This window comes from Hyperolius riggenbachi, chromosome 9 (assembly GCF_040937935.1).
Source record: "Hyperolius riggenbachi isolate aHypRig1 chromosome 9, aHypRig1.pri, whole genome shotgun sequence".
NCBI classification, from domain to species: Eukaryota; Metazoa; Chordata; class Amphibia; order Anura; family Hyperoliidae; genus Hyperolius; species Hyperolius riggenbachi.
In genome coordinates, this window is record NC_090654.1 from 202,928,524 (window position 1) to 202,939,547 (window position 11,024).

The window sequence follows — 11,024 nt, forward strand, 5'->3', positions numbered from 1 at the left end:
ACCGTAATCAAGAATCCATTAGCTAATTTTACGACATAGAAACAATTGTGATCTTAATGCGGTAAATCAACAGGGATTCCAGTATATTGTATCCAGTAATCACTTCTCAAGTCTCTCTGCTTCTACAATGTGTGGAGCTCAGTTTCAACAGCTGGTGTCTGTATTCTAATTGTAGCTGACAAAGGAATGTAAACAAAAGATAATTTTATTCCCTCTTTAAATGCAACAGGAAGATTTCCACTGAAAAAGAAAGTGTTGTGTTTAACTATTTGAAAGCTGTTCTGGTAACATTTTGTGCTAGTGTGTTTTTTGCAGTAAATCATTTACGGTGAAAAAGAAATGCTGAGTTACATACCGAATTCGGTATTTTACTAACCTACATTTTTTTTTACCAAACTACCCTTGATGAATTGAAGTCTTTAAGAGCCTTGATACAGCTAAACATAGCTAGACATGGATACTGGCTTTATACAGCATGATCTGCTCTATGGGACACTATAGAAATTAGGTGGTTGGGATTGTTATGACAGCTGTAATAGGTGCACATTATGAGTATTTTTTCATGCAAGTAATGCAGCTTATGGATTCTGCAACACAATCTGGTAATTATATAGGTTTACACATGGTAAACTGAGGATTAATTAGGTTCCATAAAAGGAAATCCCACTATTGTTGAGAAAACTCCAGCGCAACTCTGGATACCACAATCATTAATGATGAATAGAAAACATTTTTCAGCTTGTTTATATTGTTTTTATGTGCATATAAAACAACACAGCCATTCTAACAAAAAATGGCAGGTTGAATCGGTAAAGTGTGTATGTACCGGAAATGTTTAACAATAGCTGTTTCTCTGCTGTGCAGCTAATTCCACAACAGCAAAATGGGCAAGAGTACTGTTGTCATGGTTGTAAAAAGTACAGTCTGAGTAAAGGTACCCACACACTATTACATTCGTGGCAGATCAGGTAAACAATATTCCCAGCATATCAATCGTTTTTCTGTTCTATCACTTTCCACTATTAGATATTGAACACAATCAGCAGAAATCTTGTTTAATATTTATGTGAATGCTGCAGCTGTTGCCTTTTTATTTTGCAATGCACTAGAAAGCTGTCCAAAATCTTGTCTGCGCATTGATGCAGCCTGTGCATCCCCACCCCCCATTTTGCTGTTTTGCAACACGGTACTGATCACAAAGAGAGACACCATTTTTCCAGGGAATGCCAGTTTCGATACATTTGTATTAGTCTCTCTCTTTATATTGAATCTAATGTCTGGTCTTCTGAAAAATAAAAAGAAAAAAATCTGTTAACCTCCTGAGTGTTACGCCGCTCAGGAGGTTTTGCAGCCTCAGGAGTCCCCCAGTATAAAACTTATAGATCGCATGCCTACAAGAGGTTTAGCTAGCTAGCAAGTATTGGTGGCCAGCACCCCCCGATCGCTTCTGATCCCCCCCGATCCAGACGCTTATACATTACCCAGCCTGGCTCCAGCGATCGGCGCAGCCTCCCTACACAGCTCCGGTCTTCACAATGGGGAGGATTGTACATGACGTCATGCGCAGACTTGATCCTCCCCATAGAAAGACTGGAGCTGTGCGGGGAGGCTGCGCCGATCGCTGGAGCCAGGCTGGGTATTGTATAAGCGGCTGGATCGGGGGGATCAGAAGCGATCGGGGGGTTGCTGGTCACCAATACTAGCTAGTCTAGTGCTAGCTAAACCTTTTGCAGGCATGCGATCTATTAGTTTTAAACTGGGGGACTCCTGAGGCTAGCGAGCGGCATGACGACACAGTGTTGGGCGTACCCCTAAGGAGGTTAAGGTGCCCATTAATGGTACAATATTTTCCTCAGATGCGACCCTTCAATCAGATTTTTAGAATTGAATTGTACAGAAAACCACATTGTGTGGAGAAAATTAATGTAAAATCATTGTACGGTCTATTGGAATAGGATATTTTGTCGATCAGAAAGTTGGATTTTGTGATCATATCTGAAAAATATGGTTTATGCGTACAATCGAAAATCACCTTCCGATTACTTTTGATCCTGCAAATCTAATCGAATGATTGCATGTGATGAAAATATCGCATCATTAATGGGCACCTTTAGTTTTGGAAATTGGCAGTGTCAACGGAATTACTTTAAACTGCAGTATAATAAAGCAACCACAAGATGTCACTGTTTTGTAGAATGATGTGAAGTTCTCTATGGTATTGTAATTTCCTATATTCTCTCTGTGTTCCTCTCTGTTCTAAGTAATCTGGATGACCTGATAGTGGTGTATGATATAGATACATGTAGATGATGTAGATGGCGCCTCAATTGGCAGCCATGGCCACAGGATTCTGACTTTTTCTTGTTTTTCTTCCCTTTTCCTTACCAATTCACCTTGTTTCCCCCCCTGAAGGTGTGCAGTGTGGCCCGGTGTAGCCTGGGAAGCTGGTGCGGGTCGTGGGGCATCCGGGACCTGGAGGTTTATGCACATTGCCGTTGCCTGGGTCCGTTGTCTGTGCAGATACAGGCCTTGTGGAGTCCACCGCTGCTACCACTGAGGAAGGACACTACACTGATTGGGAAACCTTTGGTGTTGCTGGATGCCTGCTCCATCCATCCCATGAAATAAATGATTCTGATTCTGATATATCTTTGCATGTTTTTCTTCAGTTAAGAGTTCTAACTTGTTCTGCTCCATCACTACCACTGTCTATAGATTGATTGAAGCAATGCTGATGAAAATTCATTGTAATGGACTTTCCGCTGTTTTTTAGGTTAGGATAAATGTTTCCCTGGAGGGTATGGGCTTTAGAGTCCACACAAGTTAAAGGATTTTCTTAAATTGTTAGAAACAGATGGGCTCACCAGGCAGTTTGTGGAGATTAGAGGATTGTACAGATTGTAAATGAAATGTTTTTATAGCCAGTGTACCTACCTACACTTGCAGAAGCACATGCCAAAATGCTTTGCAAACAGACATCAGCATGGGATATAGAGATTCCCTTTAGGCTGCTAACTACTCAAGGTCAAAGCAAAACAACTGAGGGGAGCAATAAGTCATGTTCTTCAGATTTTTTTTTTAATTTCAGCCTTTTTTGGTTGGTAATGATATTGGAGGGAACAATACGAAGCACCATGCCTATTGCCAAAAACAAACGGGTGATATGATTGGTGAGGAGTCAAATAGATGAATATTGTTTTACTCATTTCGCTATGATTTTCCTATTCACAAAATTAATTGTGAAAAATCCCCTTTAGCAATTCGCTAGAATCGCTAATCCCCTTTATCTTACCTGGAAATGGAAGCCATGACAACAACAGCTTCTGCTTTAAAAGCATGAAAAACGCTGTCATTTTAATGAAGCTGAATGTTCTGTTCAAATGCGACCACACACGGATCCATTAGACTCCTTATGGATAAATGACTGTGTTGCGGCTTAGAGGAGGCTACACCAGAGGTCACCCTTCAGAGCTTCCTCAGTCACTTGCTGCTCTTTATTTTGACGGAAACAGGCAAAGACCATTTACAAAACATGGAATTAGACCTTTTGCCATAGAGCCAGTGCCTGTTAGCAGGTCGATGGTGCCATACATATACCGGTAATATGGACTATCAGGTACAAAGTTGAAATTACCATAGACTCTGCATTCAGGCCAGCTATCATATAGCTGAACACAGTGTTCAATTTACAGTTTGTAGTTGACTGTACAATAGCTGAGTGTGGCACCCAAATCATACAGTTTTAAGAAATAAATACATTTTTGAAGTGTCAATTGAGGGAGTTGGTACTAGGGATTAAAGTAGAGGGTGTTTAGAATTGTTGAGTGCTGTTAGGAGGTTAGGATGAGGCATTAGGAAATAGTTTACATCCTATACAATAAAATGCAAGTGTCCCTGCATCCGTCCGTGTGTCAGTGCTTTTTAGCACTGCGCATGTTCAGGGACAGACGCAGAGAAACTCTCGAGAGCAGGGGGAGGACGTGGCCAGAAGGGGCCGGCATGTGTGCGCACGGCATGCATGCGGGCGTGCGCGTCCGTGTGCGTGGCTGGCGGGCTTGCGCATCACGCTCACGCACGTGACGGGCGTCAAAGTAAAAACATACTGAGCCCGTTTTTAAAAGGGCTAAGGTCAGTAGTTAGGATATAAATCTGTTTCTGGGCATGGGCAGACCAAGCAAAGGGCTGGGGTGCCCTTTAGCAAGCAAAGAGGAATACTGCAAGCTCTTTGCGCATGCAATTTTGGTTTAAAGCAGTCTGCAGGGCACAACATAGTGTTTTCCAGTTTTCCAGTGTATCCACAATGTATCCCAACTTTTCAGGAACCTCTGAGGGGTATTCCAGCATTCCAGTGTCTCCTGTACTGTATTGAAGGCTGTTGCTATTTTAACTCCCAGAATCAGGAATATCCTGTCTGGCCTACTTCCTTTCTGCCCCATAGAGTGTCCATGGAGAAGGGGATGTAGCTTGTATCTTGCTTAAGGCACAGACTAGGTCACAAAACGTGTGTGTGTGTGTGTGTGTGTGTGTGTGTGTGTGTGTGTGTGTGTGTGTGTGTTTGTGTGGGGGGGGGAGGGGGGGGAGGGGGAAGTACAGAGTTAGGAATCAGGAATAACCTTATGTTAGGGGAGGTTAGAGTTAGTCATAAGGAAGCAGAAATTAATTGTCTCCTGATAGTATTTTTATAATTATTTAGTAATTTTTTAGTATTGATTTAGCGCCAACATATTCCAGAGCGTTGTACAGAGTATATACTGTAGTCTTGTAATCAGGGGCATTTTTAGGCATAGGCATACCAGGCCATTGTCTGGAGTGCCATTGGTCCCAGGGGGCGCCATGCAACTGGATTAAGTCACACCTCCTGAACAAAGCCCCACCCCATGGGTGTTTTGTTACCTGCTTCTGCTGCGTGTGTAAAGCAGCAGGAAGTTCTGTGTCCTGAGGAGCAGCAGCTGTGCAGGTCCCTGGTGAGCAGACATCACAAGGTCCAGATGGTGTAAGTTGCAGGCAGCCGCCACTATATCCCTCTGTGGACCTCTCCCCGCCCCCCCATGTATCCTTCTGCCCCCCTTTGTGCCTCCCTCTGTCCTTCTTTGTGCCTCCTTCTGCCCCCTTTGTGCCTCCTTCTGTCCCCCTTTGTGCTTCCTTTTGTATCCCTGTGTGCCTCCTTCTGTCCATCTCTCTCCCCTGTGTCTTCTTGTAACTCCTTATATCCCCCGTGCCTCCTTCTGTCTCCATGTGCCTTCTTCAGTCCCCCTGCTCCATCTCTATTCCCCTGTGCCACCTCTTTCCCCCTATGCCTCCTTCTGTGCCTCTTTGTGCCTCCTTCAGTCCCCCTCTGCCATCTTCTGTCCTCCTGTGACTCCTGCTGTCCCCCTTTGTGCTTTCTTTTGTATCCCTGTGCCTCCTTCTGTCCCCTTGCTTTGTATCTCGGGGACTCCTTGTATTAAGCATCCACCTTATACACCACATGGTTCATATTTTCTTTGGTGTGTGCATGGCTTATTTCTTTGGGGGAAGGAGGGTCGGGCGGCATGAGATGGGACTTCTTGCCTGGAGTGGCAAAAAGGCTAGAAATGGTCCTGCTTTTCACTTAACTGCCCCTCAGTCATATGTCCATCACATTCTAGGGCCAATTTTAGGGGAAAGCCAATTAATGTAACTGGTTTTTTTTTGCATTATGAGAACAGGCACAGAAAGTGTAATAAATATTTGTTGGTTGCTATGGGCAACAGCACCATACCTCTGTTCGGCATCATATCACAGAACCTGTGATAACTTGACATTTGTCACAGCAGCAGAAAAGGAGATAGAATTGATAGACATGTTCACACATTAAGGAGTTTATTTGGCCAAAATAGTTATACAGCAGAAATGCAGATCATATGTCTTTAAAGGTAACTCCACAAAGCAGGAATCTGAAGTTCATCATAAAGCGGACCCAAACCAAACAATTTTTTAATTCAAAATATTTAGTTGCACCACTCTGACACATAAGAAGTTAAATAAACACTCCTTCAAGCCTATGAGCATTTCAGTGCATGCTTTTCACTCTTCTTTTTTCATAACTAGAGTTATACAGGTGGCAGCCATTAGCAAATCCTCCATTACTGGACACCTTCTATTCCACCAGTTTGCCGGATTCTGTCCCGGCAATATGAAAGGAAGGGAGGGGTTCCTTCAATAAACGTAAAATATTTTATATTTGTCATCATGCAGCTGAAAAAAGGCTGCTATTTATTAATATAATTTAGAAAATAGATTTTATTTCTGAAATCTTGTATTTTTAATTTGGGTCCACTTCAAGCGTTTCATGGCATCTTAAAGCAACAGCTGTATCATCCTTGGGGCATATCTGGCTATGGAGAGAAGGAATGACTTGTACTGGGGGCACATCTGGCTACTGTGGAGGGGGCTATACTAGGGAGGAGGCTTATACACGAGTCAATCACTTTTTCCTGGTTCCTGGGGAGAAAATGGGTACCACGGCTTAAACGCGAGTCGGCTTATATGCGAGTATATACAGTAGTACTCTTTTGAATGTACAGCTCCCCTATAAAAGATGCCCTCAATCTTTATCCCCTCTTCTTCTTCTGCTGAAAAAGAGATTATTCAAAGACTTCTCAGTTTAGGAATGGATATACTGTCTGCATCCAACAAGGTTATCTGCACCAAATTACATTCAAAGCCCACAGGCAGACATGTGGCCAAAGACAGGTGCCCCCTCAAGAAACAAACAAAAAAAAAACAACCCAAAAAAAAACAGCCCTTAATATTAATGGGAGCATGGGCTTTCGTCACTAGTCATTACAAGGAGAAGAGACAGAAGCTGGACTCTCCAGTACCCTGCACTTCTGTCTACAAACATTAGGTACAACCCCTATGAAGATTCACTTGACACTTAGAAATAGGCATTAGTGAGGGGACATTATAGTTAAATGCCAAGAAGAAGTTACTGTTAGGGAGGAAGTTAGGATCAGTTATCAGAACGTGTTAACATGGAGGAAAGGGGTAGGTTAGAGTTAAATGCCAAGAAGAAGTTAATGTTACGGAGAAGGTTAGAGTTAGCTTTTAAAAAAGGGGTTAACACTATGGCCAGGTTAGGGCAAAGCATTAAGAAGGTGTTAACAGGGGGGAAAGGTTAGAGTTGGGTGTCAGAGAAAGGGATTAAAATAAGTTCCTGATGCCTACATCAGTCATCAGGAAAGGATAAATGTTGGAGGGAGGTTAGCAATAGAGATCAGGAAGTGGTTAATTTGAGAGCAGGTTGCGTGTTAGGAAGGATATTTACCTGAATCAGTCAGGTCTAGCCAGTTGATGGGGCGGTAAAGCCGAAACGGAGAGCGGTGATACACCAGAGTATTGAGAATGCTATTCCTGACAATTCTACCAGTGTCAAAATGAAATATGCCCATGGGAGACACCGAGGAGGGCCTCGTGACTTGTCAAGCAAAATTGGAGAATTGTAATACAGTGTCTTCTTCTGGTTTACCAATCTGCTGAATTTTATTTCTTGTAGCAGATGCCAGAAATTGAAATAAATAACCTCAAATTGCATATTTACCGAGCCTTACCTGCCAAGTGGGTGGGAAAAAATATAACCGAACCATTTACGAGACATTTTAATGCCTGCAAAGAAAAAATAACATAACTATTACCTAAATTCTCTACTTCTGCTATATCACTCGGAATAGAATGCAGTACTTAAAGAAAAGAGATTGCTCATAGCATGTACTAGAGATCTATAAATATTTGTCAGACGTAGGACCTTGCTTGTCTTGTGTTCCAGTGACATGTCAGCTATGCACATACAGGCAGCCAGGCTGCAAATCTCTGAGATGGATGCCTGACACTGCGTCACTAGCTCAAGGTGACTGTTCACATTAATGTGCAGCTAATAGAGGAGGAGGAGGGAGGCTGAGGTGGGAGACATACGTCACTGATGTCTGTGCTTCAGAGAGTCAAGCCAGCTAAAGTGTGATTAACAGACAGTGAATTTGGTAGAAATGGAGGCATGTTCTGGGTTCATTCGGCAGTCAGCACCTGCCTCAATCGGGGTCAGGATCTGCATGAAAGAAAGCACGATGGCTTAAGGCTTCTGCTTCGGATTTAATTATTCAAGTGATGGGAGGTTTTTTTGCTTTTGCAGATATTCCTAGGTTTGATGTACAGTCTTTTAATACGACCATACATTCTTTTTTTCAGGTTACAAATGCTTGGGTGATTGTAAGGTCAATGTTTTGCTACACCATTGCAAAACCAGCATTGTGCAGGGTTTCATGTTTAATGTCTGCTGAAAACAGGCATGGCGTGCAAAGAAATGGGTGTTTTAAGACAAATTATATATTTTTTTTATTTTAGTTTTTGGTAGTGTGGATGGGGATTCAAGTCTTTTTGGGGTTTCTGTTGCTGTCTGAGTCCCAGTATGAGAACATGTCCTTCACTTGTATTGCACATATACAGGGAGTGCAGAATTATTAGGCAAGTGGTATTTTTGAGGAATAATTTTATTATTGAACAACAACCATGTTCTCAGTGAACCCAAAAAACTCATTAATATCAAAGCTGAATATTTTTGAAAGTTTGTTTTTAGTTTTAGCTATTTTAGGGGGATATCTGTGTGTGCAGGTGACTATTACTGTGCATAATTATTAGGCAACTTAACAAAAACAAATATATACCCATTTCAATTATTTATTTTTACCAGTGAAACCAATATAACATCTCAACATTCACAAATATACATTTCTGACATTCAAAAACAAAACATAAACAAATCAGTGACCAATATAGCCACCTTTCTTTGCAATATGTAAAAAGAGAAACCGAGAGCCCAATAGTGTAATATGTTAAAACAAGTGAAGTATGAAAAGAGTATAAATTTATACTCACAAACCAGGGTTACCTCCAGGCAACCACTGTATAGGCAGGTGAGGAGATTTTCCTGTCCTCACTCAGGATTTAAGAAGTCGCTTTCTGTAGACAGTAGGAAAAAGGGGGTATCCCCCTCCACCAAGGGTGGATATATATGATCAAATATGTATAAAACAGAGGCGCCAAAAGTATAAAAACAAAATCTTAAAAATTTAAAAAAGCTTTGGAGGCAGTGGTGGACTTACCTCCTGTAAGCAGACCCAAGAGGCTGTATTTATTCAACAAAGTATTTATTGGGTATACTCCAGGGGGATTTCGCAACGCGTTTCACAGGCTTTGCACCCGCTTCCTCAGGCGCCAAGCGTGTCCCGGATCAATTGCTGATGTATGCTCCTATTGTGTATTGCCTGAGGAAGCGGGTGCAAAGCCTGTGAAACGCGTTGCGAAATCCCCCTGGAGTATACCCAATAAATACTTTGTTGAATAAATACAGCCTCTTGGGTCTGCTTACAGGAGGTAAGTCCACCACTGCCTCCAAAGCTTTTTTAAATTTTTAAGATTTTGTTTTTATACTTTTGGCGCCTCTGTTTTATACATATTTGACCTTTCTTTGCAAGTACACTCAAAAGCCTACCATCCATGGATTCTGTCAGTGTTTGATCTGTTCACCATTAACATTGCGTGCAGCAGCAACCACGCGTACGTACAAAAAGGGCGCCCGGACAAAAAGGGTGCGGGGTGTAAACTCTAAATAATAATTAATCATTAATAGGGTTTATAAAAATAGTGTGCTATATTTCGTTTACAAATAATGTTTAACAAAATTATAAATCATTAAATAATGTTTATGAAATCGGAAATTGTGAAAACGTTAATCTTCCCTGTTTCTAAAGTTAAACGTATAATTATGTTTATTAAAAAAAAATAATATATGTTTAATTGTTAGAATTCTATATTATTGTGAATAACCTTCATTTACGGTTTGTTCTTAAAATAAAATCTGAAAATATTCTTTATAACGATGATATAAATATAACTACGTTCGTAATAAGTGTTGTAAAACATTAGTAATTATTACTAAAATTTTACTAAAACTATACCTAAGCCTACTCTTACACAGAACCCTCCCTGTACCTATCCCTAACCCCTAGACCCCCCTGTTGGTGCCTAAACCTAAGACCCCCTGGTGGTGCCTAAGTAACCCTCCCTGTACCTACCCCTAACCCCTAGACCCCCCTGTTGGTGCCTAAACCTAAGACCCCCCTGTTGGTGCCTAAACCTAAGACCCCCCCTGTTGGTGCCTAAGTAACCCTCCCTGTACCTACCCCTAACCCCTAGACCCCCCTGTTGGTGCCTAAACTTAAGACCCCCCTGTTGGTGCCTAAACCTAAGACCCCCCCTGTTGGTGCCTAAACCTAAGACCCCCCTGTTGGTGTCTAAACCTAAGACCCCCCTGTTGGTGCCTAAACCTAAGACCCCCCGGTTGGTGCCTAAACCTAAGACCCCCCTGTTGGTGCCTAAACCTAAGACCCCCCTGTCGGTGCCTAAACCTAAGACCCCCCTGTTGGTGCCTAAACCTAAGACCCCCCTGTTGGTGCCTAAACCTAAGACCCCCCTGTTGGTGCCTAAACCTAAGACCCCCCTGTTGGTGCCTAAACCTAAGACCCCCCTGGTGGTGCCTAAACCTAAGACCCCCCTTTATTATGTGGATAATAATGTTTTACTGATTGTGGATGCAAAAAATATTTTGCAATTTACGTTACGTACTGATCGCTTTATTTTGTGAATAATAATGTTTTACAAACAGTAAGGGATAAAACTTTAAATAATGTTTTAATTAGTTAAATAAGATAAATATGTTTAGTATTTTTATAAACGTTATTCGGCACGGGTGCATTTTATAAACGTAAATCACCACAAGCACACTTATAAATCATTAAAAATCTCCTGGCGCCGTTTGTAAACGTCCTGCGCCCTTTTTTCCTGCTCGGCGCCCATTAAACGTTATTTATTATGAGAATGAATGGCGGCGCCCTTTTTGTCCACTAGCGGCCTGCACCCTTTTTTCCCGCTTCCGCAACCACAGCCTCCCAGACACTGTTCAGAGAGGTGTACTGTTTTCCCTCCTTGTAAATCTCACATTTTATGATGGA

The 11,024-nt window shown here is 41.9% G+C and overlaps 1 long non-coding RNA gene across 1 annotated transcript in view; it reads left to right on the top strand.

Annotated features, from left to right (window-relative positions):
• Positions 1-2,558, top strand: part of LOC137531830 (uncharacterized) — a 111,413-nt gene extending 108,855 nt beyond the window's left edge. Inside the window, exon 3 of the long non-coding RNA XR_011023781.1 lies at positions 2,413-2,558. This is a non-coding gene — a long non-coding RNA (uncharacterized lncRNA). The remainder of the gene's footprint in view (positions 1-2,412) is intronic.
• The last annotated feature ends 8,466 nt before the right edge of the window (positions 2,559-11,024 follow it).